This window comes from Bos javanicus, chromosome 5 (genome assembly GCF_032452875.1).
Source record: "Bos javanicus breed banteng chromosome 5, ARS-OSU_banteng_1.0, whole genome shotgun sequence".
In the NCBI taxonomy this organism is placed as follows: Eukaryota; Metazoa; Chordata; class Mammalia; order Artiodactyla; family Bovidae; genus Bos; species Bos javanicus.
Genome location: NC_083872.1, coordinates 68,745,200 through 68,767,768, shown reverse-complemented (window position 1 = coordinate 68,767,768; position 22,569 = coordinate 68,745,200). Strand labels below are relative to the sequence as shown.

The following is a 22,569-nucleotide window of genomic DNA, read 5'->3' as shown; positions in this document are numbered from 1 at the left end:
CAAGGTGAGTGTGATGACCACGTGCTTGGAACAGCACGTGGATCTGTGAGTCCTGCCCGCTCTAGTCCAGCCTGGCGATCAGGAGCAACTGCCTGCTGAGCCCACCCTGACCCCAACCCCAAGAGAGGTTGGCTCAGAGAAACAGTGGAGCCCAGGACTTGGGGAGGGAAACACAGGATGGTCTGTGGCCAGGGCCACCCTGTGTCCCTGCCATGCCCCAGCCCCCACGAGGACACCATAATCCATCTTCCCTGCCCAGTCCGAGCAGAACCAAACACGCTAACAGGACTTTGAGCAGACTAGGTTCCAGCTTCCTGTCTGATTTCCGGCTCCATCTCTGACTTTTTCCTAAAGTCGCACCTGGAGGGACCTCACCAGTCTCTCAAAATGGGGACTGTTTCTGATGCTGCACCTTTAGCCTCTCCTAGCCTCATGCATGACAAGGCGCTCCACCTACCCTGGCAGCCCAGCTTTAACCACCACCAGACCCCTGATACTAAAAGAACAGCCTACCCACAATGTGCCTGAGGGGTACACTTCACAGAAAGGGGGGCCTACTGGTTTTAACCTCAGTGATTTGTTTTTACCTGGTCTTCAATAATGTTGGGAAGGAAAGTGTCTTATTATAGGAAAAGAAAATTTTCAGACGCATCAGAAGAAATGACCCCATCACTTGAATGGAGAGACCTAGAGGTGGGAGAAAGAACAGTGGGCTTGTGGGCGGAGCCTTGAGTTTAGATTCAGCTCTGCCACTTGGTAGTAAGTCAACCTTGGGCTCAGCCTTTGAAACTCAGCTTTCTCATGTGTCAAATGGAACAATTATAAAGATGAAACGAGAGCATGTATGTAGCCAAAGTATAATCAGACTAGACTATGGCAGGCATTTAGCATTATTATTATTATTATTTTTGTTGTTGTTACATTTTTTGCCTGGCCAGCTCCTCTGACTTTTTCTTTGTGAATCTTATGGGTACTCACACCCTTGATCTTTTTGCTATGCTATTTTCCCCAAAAGCTACTGTAATGGGGGCAAAACTTTCTCTCAAATACTGGGCAATATCCCAATAATATCTGGTGTAGAGTGGGTAGGGAATATATGTTTTGAAAATATAATCAATACCATAATCATACATGGGCTTCCCTGGTGGCTCAGATGGTAAAAAATCCACTCACAATGCGGGAGACCTGGGTTTGATCTCTGGGTTGGGAAGATCCCCTAGAGGAGGGCATGGGAACCCACTCTAGTATTCTTGCCTAGAGAATTGCCACGGACAGAGGAGCCTGGGGTCACAAAGAGGCAGACACGACTGAGCGACTAAGCACAGCATAATCATATATAATATATATATAATATACATATGAATTGGGCTTCTCAGGTGGCACTAGTGGTAAAGAACTCACCTGCCAATGCAGGAGACCTAAGAGATGTGGATTCGATCATTAGGTTAGGAAGATCCCCCGGAGGAGGGCATGGCAAACCACTCCAGTATTCTTGCCTAAAAAGTCCCATGGACTGAGGAGCCTGGCGGGCTACAGTTCCACAGAGTGGCAAAGAGTCGGACACGACTGAAGCAACTTAGCACAGCACATATATATGAATTATGATATAATTATATACAATAATATATTACCAGGTCCCAGAAACCACGCTAATTGCTTTGCATACATTACGTTCATGTAACCCTCTCTATCTTACATGAATTAATTATTAGCATTTTTTCCCCACTTTACAGATGAGGAAAATGAGGCACTGAGGTAACTTGCCCAAAGTCATATAACTCTAATAGTAAGATGTGGGGGGGTGGAACTTGAACCCAGATGATCTGATTTTGGAAATGGTTCATTTGACCACCACAGAGCCTAACACAAATACATAATTTTCAAAGAAAATGTAGGAGGCAGAAAAAAACACTGATGTGTAACCTGATATTTCTAGAGTTGAGTCATAAATTATGAGTGAGGGGATAAAAATGAATAATAAATTCCAGAAGTTATGTGGGGACAGCTGTAAGAAAGATGGGCACTGCAGCAAGACTATTCTCGGTTCTAAGCGAAACCCAGAGGCGATCTGGGAAGGGCTGCAACGGAATATGAAATCATCGAGGGTTCCAGTGAGGCTCTGACCTTACCACTCGGTAAGCTGGGGACACCATTATCCCCTGCCCCCAGTGAGCAATACTTTGCAGTTCCTGGAAGCAGAAGACTAAAATTCCTTCTCCAAATCACTGAAGAGATCTATCTGAAGGCAGAAAATGGGGGCTCTGGTTACTCTGCTTATTTTACAGATGAGAAATGGAGGCCCAGGGAAGTGAAACAGCTTGTCTGAGGTCCTAGGTAAGAGGAAGCCATGTGTTACCGATCAACTTCATTCATTCATTCATCTAACAGACACGTGATGAAATTTACTGTCTGAAATTTACGGATTTATTTTGATATTTGGCAAAACTAATACAATTATGTAAAGTTAAAAAAAAATTTAATTAAAAAAAAAATGAAATTTACCAGGGGGTAAGGACCATGGGGTCGCACAGAGTCGGACACGACTGAGCGACTTCACTTTCACTTTTCACTTTCCTGCATTGGAGAAGGAAATGGCAACCCACTCCACTGTTCTTGCCTGGAGAATCTCAGGGATGGGAGAGCCTGGTGGGCTGCCGTCTATGGGGTCACACAGAGTCGGACACAACTGAAGTGACTTAGCAGCAGCAGCAGCAAGGGCCATATTCCTAGTGACAATCCAGACCAGAGCCATCCCATAAAGATGCAATACAGGCCACACTGGTACTTTAGAGTGTTCTAGCAGCCACATGAAAAGAGTAAAAAGAAATGGGTGATATCAATAACTTATCTCAAAAGATCCAAATAATACTGTTTTAATATGTCATCAATATTTAACAAATATTAATGATGTAGTCTCTTTTGTGAGGGTACCATCACTTCATGGGAAATAGATGGGGAAACAGTGGAAACAGTGTCAGACTTTATTTTGGGGGGCTCCAAAATCACTGCAGATGGTGACTGCAGCCATGAAATTAAAAGACGCTTACTCCTTGGAAGGAAAGTTATGACCAACCTAGACAACATATTCAAAAGCAGAGACATTACTTTGCCAACAAAGGTCCGTCTAGTCAAGGCTATGGTTTTCCCAATGGTCATGTATGGATGTGAGAGTTGGACTGTGAAGAAACCTGAGTGTGGAAGAATTGATGCTTTTGAACTGTGGTGTTGGAGAAGACTCTTGAGAGTCCCATGGACTGCAAGGAGATCCAACCAGTCCATTCTAAAGGAGATCAGTCCTGGGTGTTCTTTGGAAGGAATGATGCTAAAGTTGAAACTCCAGTACTTTGGCCACCTCATGTGAAGAGCTGACTCATTGGAAAAGACTCTGATGCTGGGAGGGATTGGGGGCAGGAGGAGAAGGGGATGACAGAGGATGAGATGGCTGGATGGCATCACCGACTCAATGGACATGAGTTTGAGTGAACTCCGGGAGTTGGTGATGGACAGGGAGGCCTGGCGTGCTGCAATTCATGGGGTCACAAAGAGTCGGACACGACTGAGCAACTGAACTGAACTGACCGAAGTCTTTGAAATTCAGTGTGTATTTAACACTAATAGCACATCTCACGTTGAACTGACTACATTTCAAGGGCTCAATGGCCACATGTGACCAGTGGCTACCACATTGGAGAGCATAGATCTGGAACCACAGTTTTCCATCTCACTGTGTATTGGAATCATGTGCAGAATTTGTTAAAAATACTGATTTCCAGGTCCTACTCAGAGATTCAGTTCAGTAGATCTGGAGTGAGGCCTGGGACTCTAGTTTAACCAGTATTCCAGGGATTCTGATGTAGCTCATCATTATGGAACCACTGAGCTCCTAAAATACAGCCTAATAAATATCAACCAGAGAGCCAGTAAGGCCCTTTCTCAAATTCCTATGGACTAAGAAAAGTTTTAGATTTTCCCTGGTGGCTCAGACAGTAAAGTGTCTGTCTACAATGCGGGAGACCCAAATTCAATCCCTGGTTTGGGAAGATTCCCCTGGAGAAGGAAATGGCAATCCACTCCAGTACTGTTGCCTGGAAAATCCCATGGACAGAGGAGTCTGGTAGGCTACAGTCCATGGGGTCACAATCTGCATTAAAGACAACATCTGATAACATTCAGTTGAATTACTTTGAAAAAGAGTTTTCAAGTAGAGAGTGCTTGCTTTAGATAAGATTTCCTCATTAAAAATAGAGTCATTGGCACACTTTACGGTTAAACTCTTTAAAAACTAATCAATTATCTTAAGATTAAACAAACAAACCTCCTGACATGCCTCCAGCACTAAATTGCTCAACAGAAAACTTCCTTAACAATGGACAGTTGGGTGGCAGTGATACCTATGCTGAACTGGTAAATTCAGCGATGAAGGCATTGGGAGATATTCATTAAAAGCTTTAATTAAGCACCTTAATTAAATTAATTAATTAAAGGGGTGCCAGACACACCCCTCCGCCCTGAGGTTACAGAGGTGAATGAGGGTGGGTCACGCTCTTGAAGAGTTTGCACAGTTGCTGCAAGATGGGTAACAATGTGCAAAGCCCTGTGGGAACACAGGAAGGAAAAACTCAGGTCTGCCTTGGAGCATGGGAGAAGCCCCTCTGATAGGAACCGAGCTGACCCTCCAGCCTCTACTAAGTGTTTAATAGGTAGAGACCGGGAACTTTGGCAGAGAGAGTGAGGACCGTGTTTTGAATGTTTGGAGAACTGTGGGCAAGGAGTTTGGATGGCTGGGGTGGAGAAGGCAGACAGCTTGCTTAAGGGGCATGTGGATTCAGTCCAGCAGGTCACAGGGGCCACAGCTGTAGTTACACAAATGCACGTAGCACAGCTTTGGTCAATGATGGATGGATAAATTGGTTGATAAATGGTTATATGAAATGAATGGAAGTCTTAAAGTGGGGGAGGGGAAATTGAAGCCAGGAAGCCAGTAAGGTTGAGGGTCAGCTGGTGAGAGGCAGGTAATGAGACTTGGCCCAAGTGCTGACAGCAGATGGGAGATGAAGCACAGATGGTTTTCAAACGACCCAGAGGAAGAAAGTCAAGACTTGGTGAAATTGCTGTAGGGAGTCACCCTTCACTTGGCTAAGGCCAGTAAACAATGTTGTGCTAAAGGCTGAAAAGTTCCAGGAAAAAGGGAAGAGGCTCATGAAGCCAGGATCTCTTAAGAGCCTGTGGAAGGAGGATGCCGAATCTTGGGATTTACAAGGCATTCCTTTTTGTGGGCTGATGACATTTCTGTACCAGCTCCTCATTTTCCCCTTAGTTTACAATTTTTTCAATAGAGAGGTCATAAGAAGTACAAAACATCTGCCAAATCAAGTGGCTGGGAGGATACAGGGAAATAGAAGCCCTCTCCCACTGCTGGTGGGTGTCTTGACACACAGATTGTAGAGAAACTCTTGTATCTGGAGGTGGATATGCACCAGAATGTTCAAATCAGCGCTGTTTCTAATGACGCAAAGTTGGAAGCAACCTATGTTTCCATCTATAGAGATGGATAAATAAAATGTTGTATGGTCATATGAAGGAAGACAATATAGCAATTAAACCAAGAGATCCATGGGGCTGACCCTCAAAACACAAGGTGGAGTGGAACAGGCAAATTGAAGAAAAACATATTCAGGATGATGGCATCTAATGTGAATTGTGGACACACACACCTGAACTATATAATATATATGACTACACACAGTGGAAGTTAAAGTGTAAAAACATAGACTGAGATTTGTAGTAAATTCATAATACAAGGTTGAGAGGAGAGGGACAAAGAAGAGATTCAAAAGGGATTTCTATGTTGGTGACAATTTATTTCGATTATATGGCAGACCTATAAAAGAACTGAAGCAAAGATGCCAAGATGTTATATTCATTAATGTGGGATGGTGAATGAAAGAGTGTTTATTATCAATGTATCATTTGCCATGTTTCCCTTTGGGCTCCCCAGGTGGCTTAGTGGTGAAGAATCTGCCTGCCAATGCAGGAGAGGCAAGAGACACTGGTTTGATCCCTGGGTTGGGAAGATCCCCTGGAGAATGAAATGGTAACACACTCCAATATTCTTGCCTGGAGAATCCCATGGACAGAGGAGCCTGGCAGATGACAGACAGTCCAGGGGGGGTCACAAAGAGTCAGACATGACTTAGCAACCTAGTATGCACATGCAGACTTCCCTTTATCTCCAAAAATTTCCGAAATTGAGAAAGGAAGGGAGGAAGTGGGGAGGGAGGGAGGTGGGGGAGGTGGGGAGGAAGGGAGGGGTAAGGAGGGGAGGGGAAGGAGGTGGGAGGAGAAAGAAAAAGAAATGGAGTGGGTGGGAACAAAGCAGAAGGCTTAGAAACTGTTCACCAAGCCCCCTACCAACTGAGGGCTTCACATAGCAAAGGGGGTGCAGATGGTGACTTAACATACCTAGAGGTCCCCCTGGGGTCTAACACCATATTCAGTACACTCAGGATGACTGCTCTGGTGAGGGCAAAATAAACTCCTTTCCTGTGCATCCGCTTCTCAGCCCAGCAGTGCCGCCAAATGGGGGTGGGGGTCACATCGTTCATTTACACAAGGTCCTCTATCCATGTTCACCTCCACCAGCGTTACTCCTCCCAGGCTCTCCCGCTGTTCCCGGCACTCTAGAACATGACTGCACAGCCATCTCACATCCACGTCACGCCTGTAGGTGGCAAGGACCGGACATGCCCAAGAAAGAAGTGTGACAGGGCACATGAGGGCTGCTTCTACACAAGGATGCCTCCCCCACTTCTGGCCAAACACTCTGGGACGCAGAATTTTCAAAATGATTTAACAGTAAGTTAAAGCACAGGGAGGGTAGAACTGAGTGCAAGGAAGCATTCTTATCACTAGTTACAAGACAAGATAGAAGTATCTGCATGGAGCTCCGTCCTTGTTGCCAGGAACAGTGCCTCCGTGTCTTTATGTGTCCAGGGCTTTGTAGAGTGGGTGTTGAAGAAATGCTTGCTCATGAAGTAGAACTGCATGACCTCCCCTCTGCCACACACACACACGTTTTTGAGGACTATGTTTCTGTTTGCAAGTTTTCTCTCTCTAAATGGGGCAATGTCAACTAATGATTAAGGATGTTTGATTCTGGAACCAAACGGCCTAAGTTCTTGGAACAGACATGAAACCTTTCTATGATCAGTACCTCCACCTCATAGCATCTTCAAGAGCCAAGCTCTCAGCACAGAAGCTGGCACACAGGAAGTACTCATTAACCGCCAAGAATGGTCACTAGTTGGTCCTCATGGCAAACCAAGTAAACGGGCTATACTATGTCCATTTACAGATGGGCAAAGATGAGGTTCACAGAGGTCCTGTGACGTGCTCAAGTCACACAATTTACTGGTAAATGACAATGCCAGGATTTGAGGGCAATTCATCTATCTCTAAAGAACTCCCCAGGCCCCTAGCTGCTGCAACATCCCAAGAGCTGATTCACGGACCAACAACTTCCAGACTCTTCTCTGACCAGCAAAGGGTCTGGAGGGAGCTCTCTACACCAGTGGAAACTCCCAACTTCTGCAGTGTCGGGGCTGGGAATCTGACTTAGGTTTGAGGAACTCTCATTCCCACATCAAAGCTGAGAACTGAAAGTCACTCTGACTAAGCACACAGGGAGGGCAGAAAGTTCTGAGGCAAAAGGAAGCTACCAATGGGCTTTAATCACTCTCCACTCACCCCCAGGACTCATGCCAGAGATGAAGGCTTTGGTGACATTTTGGTTTTTTTCTTATCCCGGGAGTTCAAAGAACCTCACACCCATTCCGTCACATTCAGGCTTCATTTTACTGAAGTAAACACGATCCCAGGTAGAATCCTGGCTGGAGACCCAGGGGAAGGCACATCCTACGTCACACTCATTCTTTCCACCAGGGTGGTGGTGGAACAAGGGCTTGTGTGCCTGACCACGGGTCTGGGTTTTGCACAGAAATGACCACCAAAAATACGTGGTAAAGAAACTGTGAAGGCTGTCCTGGCTGCCAGGTATAGCTCTGACCTCTCAGAGCCTGGTGCAGTGCCTGGCACAGAATAAGTGTGTGGTGGATGTTGAACAAGAGGAAAGGGGACATAACCAGTGGATGCTCACTGGGTCATCCAGCAGCCCCAGGAAGTGGCAGGGGGGTGGGGGGTGTCATCTGCATCTTACAAGTTGAGGAAGCCAAGATTCCGGGAGGTTTCAAGGCGTGTGGGAGCCCTCCAGCTGCTGGGCGGCAGAGATGATTTTGAACTCAGGGCTGCCAGGTCTCTGGGTTTTGAACCGTGTCATGTACCTGACTCTACACCATCGTCTATGTAATACTTGGCAAAGCTTCTTGACGAATAGATACGCCAGTTAAACCTGGGCAAGACGGTAAATGTGGCATAACCACCCAGGGACAAATCCAATCAGTTGCCCCGTTTGCGGTCCTGGGGCTAAGAGTGATTCTTATACTTTAAATGATTACATTGACACAGTTATATAGGTTTCCACACAACAGCCTCAATTTTGCCTCTTGGTCCACAAAACCTACAACACTTACTATCTAGCCCTAAGAAAATGTTTGCAGACCCCTGATATAAACCATACCTTATTTGACTTGAGGTTCCAGAGGGGAAGGATGTGCCTGAGGCCAGAGATGTCCCCTCTAGACCCAAGCCTTGGTGTCCCTCCAAAGTCAGCTCTCGCCACAACACACTCAGCTCTGCCTGCCTAACTCCTACTCATCCAAGAGTGTCAACTTAGCTGCCCCTTCCTCCAGGAAGCCCTCCCTGATTCCCAGAGACCAAATCAGGGGCCCTTCTCTGTGCTGCTGTTTCTCTCCCAGCCACTGTGGCCTCCACATGCTGGTACATGAAACACTGTGTTAATGCTGCCACTTACTCATCTCCCATCCCCTGAGCAGCCAGCTCTACAAAGGCAGGTGCCATTCTGTCAGGGGCGAGAAACAATTTAGTGACCAGACATCCTGGTGTGACCAGGATGCTTCAGCTCAGGCCTAGTGATCTGAGAAAGTATTAACGATGGCCCCCTTCGTCCTCAAAAGGACTTCCCTGGTGGCTCAGTGGTTAAAAAAAAAAAAAAAATCCTCCTGCCAAACAGGAGATGAGGGTTTGATCCCTGGGTTGGGAAGATCCCTTAGAGAAGGACATGGCAACCCATTCCAGTATACTTGCCTGGAAAATCCCATGGACAGAAGGAGCTTGGCAGGCTAAAGTCCAAGGGGTCGGAAAGAGGCAGAAATGACTTAGTGACTAAACAACAACAACTTCATTCTCAAAAGCATCCCCGGACGTGTAAGATGCTATTCAGTACATATTACCATCCTATGTCTGAACAGCAGCTTAAGTGCACAGCTCTGACTTAGTCCTTCCATTTTCTAGCAGTGTGACAATAGATAAATGACTTGACTTCTCTGTGTCTCAATTTCCTCCTCTGTAAAATGTAAATAATAATAGTGTTAATATCATAGGATGGTTGTGAGGATTCAATGAGTTAACATACACAAACACTTAGAATGCTACTCGACAAACTGAAGGGGCTACGTAAGATGCTGGATCCCTGACGCTTATTACAATGTCGTGTTCTGTTAGATTGGCACACACACTGCCTGGATGAATGATGCCTGACCTCAGGGGTGGGCAGAGCCAATTCCAAAGTCCAGCTTCACACAGCTGGTTAGGGAGCATTCAGGCCAACAGCTTCATCCTCTGGCTTCCCACTCTAAGGACCAAGGAGGGTGGAACTCCCTGGGTCATTCCTGGTCCCCTCTTTCCTTTTTAGATATAGGTATTGCTTTTGGTTTGATTAAAATCCTCCCAGACTATTTTCTGTACATTCATATGCCTCTATTATAAATGCATCCACAGAAAATATATGGCAATTGTCTTAGGATATATGGTATTAGACTGAAAGTATTTTTTAGCTTTTTTTCTTCAACAGTAGACTATGACTTTATTTTATTAGACTTAGATCTACCTTGTTCTTCCTAATTAGAACATCGTAGTTCATAGTTTGATGAACACAGTTTATCTGACTCTCTGAACAATCCCCTATTATAAACAGTGCCACAATGAATATCTTTGTGGGAGCTCTCTATGCTTGGGGAAATTTTCTAAGATATTCCTCTCTCTTTGAAAGCAGGCTGTTTCACACTATTTGCTCCATGACTGGCCAGAAGATGACCTCGGATGTTGGTTTTAATGCTTCCATTTTTCACAAGTCAGAAGTCAACTTTTATTCTTACCCAAGAGGAAACAATAGTGAAGATAACTTTTTTTAAAAGTAACAATAGTTTTAGCTAACTGAAAACTACAAATGAGTTAATTCAACCCTCAGAGTGAACAAAAGCTGTGACTAGAAAGGAATGTCTCAATTTTCAAGAACCCCCATACATACTCTCCAGAGTGCCAAGTCCCCTTGAATAGAAAGCTGTTAACTGAGTCTCACCTTATTTATAGGCACCATGTTATTTTAATGAAAACTAAATCTTGCTCGTTCTTGCTCTTTCTTTCCAAACCTTTCTCTGCTCAGTCGAGTTCCTATGACTATATGGGAATCATTTATATTTAAATCTTCACCCAGAGTCCCAAGAGTATGAGCCCACCTGAAGGGAGATAATCACTCTTAGACAAAAAGACTCTTGAGAACTTCCAGCAGTCTCATTAGCTTCCCACATGGAATCAACCTAGTTGTGACCTAATTTGTGATTTCTACACATTGGTATTAAATCAAAAATCTATGGTAAATAGATATTACCACATATAAAATAGATAACCAATGGGAATTTGCTGTATGACTCAGGGAACTCAAACCGGGGCTCTGTAACAACCTGGAGGGGTGGGATGGGGATGGCTGAACCATGTTGATGTTTGGCAGAAAACAACACAATTCTGTAAAGCAATTACGCTTCAATTAAAAAATTTAGAAACAACAACAAAACAACCAATATATGGTAGAATTTTACGCAAGTGGTATGGATGAGGGGTGGGCGGGGGTAGTAAAGAGAGGTGGAAAGGGATCTTCTTGTGAGATGGGGCCAGCAAAGCCTGTGCAGGCGGCAGAGCTGGGGGCAGGGACACAAGCGGACACAGATGGTGCCTGTTCTGGCCTGTGTCTTCCCCGTGACGGTCTTCCTGGGGCTTTCCCTCCCTGCAGGGCGGCCCCAACCTCTCCCTCATGTTAAAGGCCAGGTGCCTCTCCTGCCCACTCCAGCCTTGGGATCAAGTCTTGGGTGCTGATGTAAGACAGCACTTATCACAGAGCCAAGTACAGAGAAGCATTATATAAATATAGTTACTATTATTCATCATATAATTATAGCAAGTGCTCTAGAAAAGGTTGTTAAATGACTCATGAACGGACTGGGCGCACTTAGCTTCCTGGATGGTGGGGGGTGAGTCCTGCCCCAATCTTAACCAGAACACAACAGACAAATGAGGCTCTTTAAGGCACTCACTGGCCCCACCCTTGGAAGCGGACGAAGCTTCCAATGTGGTTTGAGCAGAAGGAAGCGTGTTTGCTGTAGGAAGCAACCGCTGATTGATGGTCCCAAGGCAGCAGGTTGGGAAGGAAGGAAGTCTGGCTGAGGCCAAATCATGGACCAGGACGAGAGCTCCAGGAATTTCTCTGAACCACTTTTCTTTTTTTTTCTTCCCACCCTCTCCCTCTCCCACAGAGTCCATAAGACTGTTCTATACATCAGTGTCTCTTTTGCTGTCTCGTATACAGGGTTATCGTTACCATCTTTCTAAATTCCATATATATGCGTTAGTATACTGTATTTATGTTTTTCCTTCTGGCGAACCACTTTTCTAACAGCACATGTTTCATCCACAGTTAAAACCCAGCAGGATGAGTCACCTGAAGGCTTGCATCTCATTTGCAAAATGGAAGGATGGGAGGCACTGGTCTCTAAGGTCCTTCTCTGCTGTGACAGCCTTAGAGCACACACGGGGTCCCCAGTTTACAGACACAGAGATAACCGCATGCCTTTGTGTTTTCTGAGAATTTAAGGCCCATCAGATGCTGTGCTGGGAAGTGATGCACAGAAAACATGACCACACTGTTGCCAAATTTATGTGTGAACTCCTACCCCTCCACACACTGGCTGCAGGCAGGAAATACAGAACGATAACCCCCCACCCTCCCGCATTAAACAAGAGGAAATGTGATTGTCATGTGATGATTCGTGGCTTGTGGACCAGAAGACTGAATCTAGGTCATTTCTCAATCTAAAACCTAAAGTTACGAAAGAAAATTTTCCTGGGTGCTATCTGGAATATGACAGTTCTGGGTAGAAAAGTTCATCTCCTTGGAAAAAAAAAATTTGAGTGAAATTGATTTTGGCCTCCATTCTCCCATCTTACCTCATAACATCTGTCTACTTCTAGAAGTTTCTAAAGACCACCCTAGGATCCAGTCCTTGCCCCTGCTTTCCAGCTGTGACTGTGGGTGAGTCTGTAAGCTCTTTGGCCTCGGCTTCATCTGTAAAATGGAGATCTCAGAGCATCTACTTAATAGGGTGGTGGGAGGGTGAAATGACATAATCCAAGTAAAGCACCTGGTATACAGTAAGTGCCCAGGAAATACGAGTCATTATTGTAAGTCATGATTACTGCTGTGCTGGCCAGGATTTATACACTTTTACTTAGTACCTCTAATGTGCAAGGTGCTTTTGAGAATTCAGTCAACAACCATCGGAATGAACACTCAAGTGAGAAGATAACAAGTCATAAAGCACTCGGTACGAAAATAATGACCCAGAAGTGATGACGACTGGCCTGGGCCCTGCTGGCTTCCCAGTGCAGGCAACCCTGGGCTCCATCACAGCCCCTCCTGGTACCTGGCAACGTCCAGAGAGAGCTGCGTGAACTGTGGATTTGTGGCATCCGTACACAAGAAGGACCCTGTGTCTTGTAAGTTGGGACCCACACAAACAAGTCTCAACCCAACTCCTACAGACAAACACAGGGAAACCAATTCACAACAGAAAGTCTTAAAAAGGTCTCCACAACTTCAAGACTTGTCCAGAACCTAAAATTCTAAATCAAGAGCCCATAGAGTCAGGCAGACAAAGACAAATATATGCTGCTGCTTATATGTGGAATCTAAAAAAAACAAAAAAGGTACAAATGAAATTATTTATAAAACAGAAACAGAGACACAGATATAGAAGACAAACATGGTTACACAGATATAGAAAGCAAACTCATAATTGGGAGATTGGGATTGACATATACATACTACTAAATATAGAATAGTCAATAAGCATCTACTGCATAGCACAGGAAACTCTACTCAATACTCTGTAATGACCTTTATGGGAAAAGAGTGGCTATATGTACAGTTGATTCATTTTGCTGTACAGCAGAAACTAACACAACACTGAATATCAACTATACTCCAATAAAAATAAATTTTTAAAGAGGAGCCCATAGAGAGTAGCACATAGGAACTGAATTTGTGGGGGCCTAGTATGCACCAGCGACTTCCCTTTCACTTTTCACTTTCATGCACTGGAGAAGGAAATGGCAACCCACTCCAGTGTTCTTGCCTGGAGAATCCCAGGGACGGGGAGCCCGGTGGGCTGCCGTCTATGGGGTCACACACAGTCGGACACAACTGAAGTGACTTAGCAGCAGCAGCAGTATGCACCAGAATCAAGTAACCTATTACTTATGACCACAATCATCTGCCAGTTACCTGGTCATCAGGGCTTCTGCACCTGGTTGAGCTGGGAAATGCAGGGGATGGTCTCTCACAGAATGGCTGTCCTCCCAGGTTAGCACCTGGTAGGGGGAGACAAGCCAGCCTAACCCTGGAGCATGGTGAAACAGGTTGAACTGGTGTTCATTGGACTTTTCTTAGGAAGAGTCACACAATCACAGCATCATATATAGAAATGCTCTGAATGAGTTTCTGCAGCCATCAGAAAACATCAGAGCATAAGCCTGAGAAATTCCCAACATGAGAGTAAGGGTGCAAATCAACTCGGGTATCAGGGGATGAACACACAGACAGAGAGCAGGGGCTGAACGCCGGCAGTGCCAGGAGCTGTTACTTCTATCTAACTTGCTCTAAAGCAAAGTCCGAGTCCAACCTCTCACCCCAAATCCTTCATCAGCACAACCGCAACGGTAGTATGACCTCACAGCATCTATTGATACTAAGTATTATTATATGCCAAGCACACCACATACATTTTTATATTTAATCTTCACAGCAGTCCTCCAAGCTGGTTATCTACAGGTGAAATGGAGCTCAGCTAGGCTAAGAGACTTGTCTGAGATCACACAGTTAATTAGCGTTTGAATCCCTGGTCACTGATTCAGTGTATCATGTCTTAACGAGAAATGTTTAACAATGGAAAAGGGGACACTCAGAATTTATCACTGGATGATAAATCACAGCTTAATTTTTCTCATTACAAAGCAACTCTAAGTAACTTGAGACAAGCATATGTATTAAGGGGCATAAGTTGGTTTCTTTTTTTTTAATACCAAACAGCCTAATTTGCTTATATAAAAATATCAAAGGGTAGAAAAGAAGAATTTCAAGCTAACTGGAATAACAAGCAGGCAGATCGCACCTCAGCTCTTTCAGAGATCATATATTAAGATTTGTTTTTTTTAGGCCTTACAACTAATGCTTCTAGAGCAATAAGACAGATGAAGGTTTACAGATTTATTTCAGCATAAATTAATGCTAACCATATGCATGGATAAGATAACCAAATAGCCATAAAATCTTGGCAACCTCCAACGTAAGAAAAATAGCTTGGGAGCTGAGAGGAGGAAAGAAAAATCCATGTAGAGTCCATTGGAGGAATTCCAATGTGATCACAGAGTTTACTAAGATTCTGACTTATGTTTTGCATTTTAATCATAGTATGCTTGCAATGCAGGGGACGATAGATAGTCTCTGGAGGGGAAGAGGTGACCCAGATGATAATTCCTTACAGCTGCTGAGCACCAGGACTGAACAAAGGTGTCTGGCTTTTATTTTGAGCTTTCTGATGGCCCTTGGAGCTAGGGAGGACCAGGGCTGATTGTTCTCTTTTTACAGATGACAGAATCAGGCTGTTAGCTTTGCTGCTTAAGACCAACGCTCTTTATAAAGCCCATGTTGATCCCCACCAATCCATCTATCCACCCATCCTTCCACCTGTCCATTTGTATTTCCTATCAATTCCTATTTACCCTGTAATCCTTCAAGAAAGAAAGAAAGAAAAGGGCTCCTTTGGAAGGGAGGCACACCCATGTGTCTGGACACAGTTTTGCAGAAAGACTCTTTTCTTGCCAACACTGCCATCAGCTTAGGGATCTGCAGCCCTGCCCTCCCCCTATTTCTGCTGTGTCTCCTGGCTTCTCCTTCATTTCCACTGCTGACTGGTCTTCTGCCAGCCGTGTGCATTTACAGTCAAGTGCCAACAATTATGGGAACATTCTTTCTCTTCTCTGCCCTTCTGCTCATCCACCAGGTTGGTAAGACTCCAGGCCTCTCCAGGCTGCCTCTCCAGCTTGGGTTCTATGGCTAAGAAACACCAGCATGATGGAACTGAATCCAGGGGTGAATATCCTATAGGAATGAATTGTCCCACAGATGTCAATGCATGTATTCACTCACACATTCATGCATTCCCTCACTACTTCATTCATTCATCCAGACAATAGCTACCAAGCTTCTACTAACAACCTATGCGGCGGGAACCTATGAGCTTCTACTAACAACCTAACAGAGGCAAACCATAAATGGTAATCTTCTCAGATAATTTTTGTATTAACACTTAACAGGTCTTATTTTTAGGCTATGCGCTATGCCTGAAAGTCATAAAACTACACCTTTTTTAAAGCCACTTTACTGGCAGCACTTCTAGAAGCTAAGATTTTCCACAGGGCAGAGCTCTGTTTCACCTTTTCCCTCGTTCTGTGGTGAATGATGCAAGGGCGGCCTCCAGAGAGATGAAAGCCGCCCACTCCCACCTCAGCAGGTATCCATGCTGGTTGTCTGCCACACTCTGGCCAAGCCCCGAATCCTACTCATAGTCCACACAGGCCTGGCCTCACCAATGATGGAACACCTCCAGGCAGAATGGTTTTGTTTTGAGGGCTCTCTCTATTCCCAATCCCTCCTCCTTGAGCCACATCCCAGGCAGAGGCCAATGCAGAACACAGTTCTACTCAAAGGGACCCTGCAGTGCTTATGGGTAATTCTGGTCCTGAATAGGCAGCTGCCCAGGGGTCACAAGCTTCGTGTATACCCTCATCCCCCTTGCCTCTAAACTGCAGAGGAGATGTTGTGGGTCCTGAACTCTACTGGTTGGAGGAGTTGGAAATACCTGGGATGGATTCTTGACTCATTGACTAGCTGGGTGACCTTGACCTGAATGTTTCTCTCTGGAAGAAGAAGATAATAAACATGCCCTCACAGGTTGGCTGACATCCTGTCCACCCTCCACTCACTCAGCCAACATTTACAGGGTATCTACCATGACCGAGGAGCTCTGGTCTGGGGCAGAGCATGTATCTGGAGAATCTCGGGAGAAATAAAGGTAGAATAGAAACTACTATGTGGGCGGGAGGTTTTCTACCGCTCTTGGTCTCTGTTTTCCAAACTGGACAAAACAGGGCAATGCTGTACTTCTCAGGGCTGCTTCATGTATTTAAAAATAAAGTGCACCCAACAATGGAGACTGAATCAGTGAATAAATAAAATAAAATTCAGCAGAATGCCTGACACCAGGTAGATGCTCAATTAATCTGTGCAGCAATTCTCTGAAAATATAAAATGCAATCTACTTCCCACTCAGTAGAAAAACAAAAGGAACCTTGTTCTTTCTGTGCCTTGAAGCCCTTGACAATTATCATGAAGAAAGGGGGTGTTTTGTTACAAGGAATGATGATAGCAATAACTGATATAAGTTAATTCAGTCATATGTGGAATATGGCTTAGTAGTCTATTAATTTGACTTATGGAAAGGAAGAGGAACCAGAGATTAAATTGCCAAAATCTGTTGGATCATAGAAAAAGCAAAAGAATTCCAGAAGAACATCTACTTCTGCTTCACTGACTACACTAAAGCCTTAGACTGTGTGCATCACAACAAACTGTGGAAAAGTCTTAAAGAGATGGGAATACTAGACCATCTCACCAGCCTCCTGTGAAATTCTATGAGGGTCAAGAAGCAACAGTTAAAACTGGACAGGGAACAATGAACTGGTTCAAAATTGGAAAAGAAGTACGTCAAGGTTGTATATTGTCACCCTGCTTATTTAACTTATATGCCGAGTACATCACTTAAAATGCCAGGCTGGATGAAACACAAGCCGGAATCAAGATTACTAGGAGAAATATCAATAACCTCAGATATGCAGATGCCACCACTATTAAGGTAGAAAGCGAAGAGGAACTAAAGAGCCTCTTGATGAAGAGGAAAGAGGCAAGTGAAGAAGCTGGCTTAAAACTCAACATTCAAAAAACTAGGATCATGACATCCGGTCCCATCACTTCATGGCAAATAGATGGGGAAACAATGGAAACAGTGACAGACTTTATTTTCTTGGGCTCCAAAATCACTGCAGATGGTGACTGCAGCCATGAAATTAAAAGATGTTCGATCCTTGGAAGAAAAGCTATGACACACTTAGACAGCATATTAAAAAGCAGAGAGATTACTTTGCCAACAAAGGTCCCTCTAGTCAAAGCTATGGTTTTTCCAGTAGTCATGTTTGGAGGTGAGAGTTGGACCATAAAGAAGGCTGAGCACTGAAGAGTTGATGCTTTTCAACTGTGGTTGGACTGCAAGGAGATCCAAACAGTCCATCCTAAAGGAGATCAATCCTGAATATTCTTTGGAATGACTGATGCTGAAGCTGAAGCTCCAGTTCTTTGGCCACCTGATGCAAAGAACAGACTCATTAGAAAAGACCCTGATGCTGGCAAAGATTGAAGGCAGGAGGAGAAGGGGACAACAGCCGACAGACAAGATGGTTGGATAGCATCAACTGACTCAATGCACATGAGGTTGAGCAAGCTTTGGGAGATGGTGAAGGACAGGGAAGCCTGGTGTGCTGCAGTCCATGCAGTTGCAAAGAGTCGGACACAACTGAGCGACTTAACAATGAACAACAAAATTTATCAAACTATATCTCAAGTTTCCTCACCTGTGAAACAGATGAGAGCAATTAAAGGAATTAGTTTAGAAAGAGAGGATGAATGGATAAGAAAGCTATGGTACATATACACAATGGAGTATTACTCAGCCATTAAAAAGAATACATTTGAATCAGTTCTAATGAGGTGGATGAAACTGGAGCCTATTATACAGAGTGAAGTAAGCCAGAAGGAAAAACATAAATACAGTATACTAACGCATATATATGGAATTTAGAAAGATGGTAACAATAACCCGGTGTACGAGACAGCAAAAGAGACACTGATGTACAGAACAGTCTTATGGACTCTGTGGGAGAGGGAGAGGGCGGGAAGATTTGGGAGAATGACATTGAAACATGTAAAATATCAATGTAAGAAACGAGTTGCCAGTCCAGGTTCGATGCACAATACTGGATGCTTGGGGCTAGTGCACTGGGACGACCCAGAGGGATGGTATGGGGAGGGAGGAGGGAGGAGGGTTCAGGATGGGGAACACATGTATACCTGTGGCGGATTCATTTTGATATTTGGCAAAACTAATACAATCATGTAAAGTTTAAAAATAAAATAAAAATTAACAAAAAAAAAAAGAAAGAGAGGATGCAGCACAAAATAAGTGTTAGCGATTACTGTCACAAACACCCTCTGTGTGGGAGGCAATGTTCCAGCACTGGGTGACAATGGTAGGTAACAGTCAAGGTCCCTGTTCCCGCAGAGATTATATTTCAGAGGTGGTGAGAGAGGCACCAGACAAACAAACAAATGAGCAAATCACTGCTGATGGTGAAGACAATACAACATGGCGATGCAACCAGGAGTGACTGCAGCATGGAAGACCTCTTGGAAGAGGTGGTATTTCATCTGAGACTTGACAAGAAGGAGCCAACCATGTGGACATGTACAGGGATGTGGGCTCCCAGGGAGGAATGACCACCACCCAAGTCTCACAGTGGGAATAAGTTTGAAGGATGTGGTTAGCAGGCAGAGTAATATGAGATGAGGTTGGCAGAGCGAGAAGGTTCCTTAGAAGACAAAGATTCACTTTTCCCTTGCTGCGCAGGCTCCAATTACCCATCTTGGCAACATGGTGCCCAAGGCAGCTTCGTCCTGTGTCTGAAAATCTGTGACAGCTCAGAGAGGCTAGACTTACATTTCACCTTCTCTGTTCTGCTCCCCTCAAATTCCCAGTGGTTCTTCCCACTTTCAAATAGACACCTTGAGAGATTTATACCCAATTCCTCCTGGAAACATAATATAACCCATGAAAGGCTGATCAAACAGGGTTGCTATTTAGTCTTTGGACCTCGATAGGAGTCGTAAAATATCTTGTGCCTCTTTTAGTATAAACATGGTTACAGAAGACTGCCCAGTCTTCACAGTCAAATACTGTTGGCCAAGCTAATCCCACTCCCTGTCCCCTGTCCCCTTCTGGTTGACACCCATCATCTGGTCACCTGAATAACCCTTTTGTTCCCAACCGAATACAGTTCTGGTAAGTTGGAACCATCCTGGGGTTTTCTTTTCCTGCTTTTCTGCAGGCCATGATCAGGGACCCCTTGACCTACATGCTAAAACCCTTGTTCATTTTTTAAACCGAGACACTGGGCTCTGTTTGTTGTTAGAGGAGCATTAAAAATGATTTGAAAGTAATCATCGTGAGAATAAAGGCTCCCATTTTTGAGAACCAATTAGGACCAGGCATTTTATACACATTACTTCATTTTGTGCTCTTACTAGCCTCGCAAAATGGGTGAAGTCTATTTTTTCAGATGAAGAAGGGAGAAAATGGGGCACAAAGAAATGAAACTCTTACCTGGGCTCGCATGTCAGTGAAGAGAGGGGCTGGGGATTAGGACTAAATCTGCAATGCCCTGAAGCCAGCACCACACAGCAGATCAAGAAAGGAGAACAGGGTCCGCTTCCAAGCAAGATGAGGACCATTCATGGTAGGCAACACGATGGCCCCCAGAGAGGTCATGTCTTCATCTTGGGACCTGTGAATGCGTGACCTCATGTGGCCAAAAGAGACTGCCAGTGTGATTAATGATCTGGAGATAAAAAGATATCCTGAATTATTCAGGGGATAATCACACTGGTCCTTATACGAGACAGACAGAAAGGTCAACGTCAGAGGAGATGTGACAGTGGAAGCAGAGGCTGGAATGATGGGGCCACCAGCCAAGGGATGCAGGCAGTCTTGAGAAGCTGGAAAAGGCAAGAGACAGATGCTCCTCCAAATTCTTCAGGAGGAACTCAGACTTGCTGACAACTTGATTTTAGCCTCATAACACCCATTTCAGATGTCTGACCTTTAGAAAGTTAAAATGTTGAGTTGGCCAAAAAGTTTGTTCGAGTTACAGACCACCTTGAATGAACTTTTTAGCTAATACAATAATATATTTTTATTAAGTTCCTAACTTGCAATAATTTGGTACAGCAACAACAGGAAACTAATACATCATCCATAAAGTGAAAGCCAGGCTCTAGATAATGGCTCAAAACTCAAACTGATATGAAAAAGGCCATCAATGAGCAGTTTCCCTCTCGTGCAGACAACACTACCCATGACGACAAGGTTGACATAGGGTTAGGGTGTGAGCCCCACCTCTGGAGTCAGAGCTAGGCTTGAGCCCATGTTCCCCAACCACACTGACTAAAGCACATGTGACCCTGAGCCAGCCCCCAAGCCTCACTGAGCCTGAGTTCCTCATTCATCTGCACCAGAAAGTTCTTCAAGATATTAACAGCAATTAATATGACCAAGTGCTTATGGCTTGCCAGAGAGCGTGCTACCTACTAAACACATTCCATTTCATTTAAACCTCAAGACAACCCTATAAGAAGAGTACTGTATGAATGCCATTTCCACAGGAAAGGAAGCCGAAGCACAGAGCAGTAGCTTGCTCAGTCAACTATGGGGCTGAGGACCAGGAATCTGATGTCAGAGCTGATGGGTTTTCAATGGCTAACATGGATGTCTGACACTGAGTGTGTGCTCAGCTCAGAATGGCAGTTATTATTTGTAGCGGGCAGTTAAAAAGTTTGGGTTTTTCGGTGAGATGTTACAGAAAAACCTGAAATAACTTATTTATTATTTTTATTAATAATATTATTTATTATTATTACTGCTATTATAACTCCCAGTCCCAGTCAACTTTTTGGATCCTGAAGGTGGTAATGCATCCTACTGACACTACATAGCTAAGAGAAAAAGAGAAGAAAAACAAAGATTGGAGAACCAAAACCTCTTATCATCCAGATGGAAAAGGGCCAGGATCCATGCAGGGCAATTTTAGACCACGCTTCATGGTAACGGAAGAAGCCTGGGAATGTTCACAACTCTCATCAAGAAGCTGAAGTAATTAATGTCTATTATCGTTTCTTAATTAGATCCTTTTCAATGGTAAATGATTCTGTTTCATACATAATGATGATTATCGCCATTCATTTCTCATTCAATTTTAAAAGTATTTCTTTGCAAACTTTTCATTTGGCCAGAATAGCTCGATATACATAACATTAGCATGATCTCTACTAAAAACACATGCTATTATAAGAGATATCTGTATGAAATTTATCTAAGCAAAATATAGTTAAAAATACACTTTTCTTGAGAAAACTGCAAAGTATTTTTTATTTTCCTTTTCAAGTTACTGTATATTGAGACTTGTTATTGTGCCTGGTACTTTCTATATATTAGCATATTTAATGTGTTAAATGCTATTAACCTCAGAAAACAAAGGCTCAGAGAGGTAATGTGGCTTGTGCAGGTCACACAACATTTGGGATTCAAGAACCATACATTCTTACTGTTCAGCTCATATGAATTGATGTAAACCATGTGTCACACGACAGATTGCTTTTAATCTTTTAGCAGCTTTCCTGGGGGAGGGGAGGGTAAAGTTCTACTAGACTCAGAGAGGTTAAGGAATTTATCCAAGGTCACAAGGGAACAAATTTCCAACCAATTGGAAAACCAATAAGAGAAAAATTTGCACTACTCTCAAGCCTGGGGGGCAAAGAAAATGTTCTAGTTTGCTAGCAAAGACCAAGGTTCCTCAGTTAATAGGAAAAGCCGTTCAATATTCAATTCTATAAAACACTTATGGAACTCTGGGCCTCCTAGAAATTGTTGCAGACATTAAATGAGGGGATCAAATCCAGTTGCTCAAGTGCCTGGGTCTGAAGTCCAGAATTTACTGAAGTTACTGAAACTCTGGGCCTCATTTCTTTCCTCATTTGTAAAATGGGGATTGTAACAGGACCTTCCCCACTAGGATGGGAAGACGAAATGTAGAGTGATCAGGACAGTGCCTGGCAGAGTCAGGGTGAAGGAAGAGTAATATTCCAGAAACATTCGCTCCTGG

The 22,569-nt window shown here is 44.1% G+C and overlaps 1 protein-coding gene across 5 annotated transcripts in view; it reads right to left on the bottom strand.

The window, feature by feature from the left end:
• Positions 1-22,569, bottom strand: part of CHST11 (carbohydrate sulfotransferase 11) — a 309,031-nt gene that overhangs the window by 61,723 nt on the left and 224,739 nt on the right. The gene's annotated exons all lie outside the window — the stretch shown is intronic.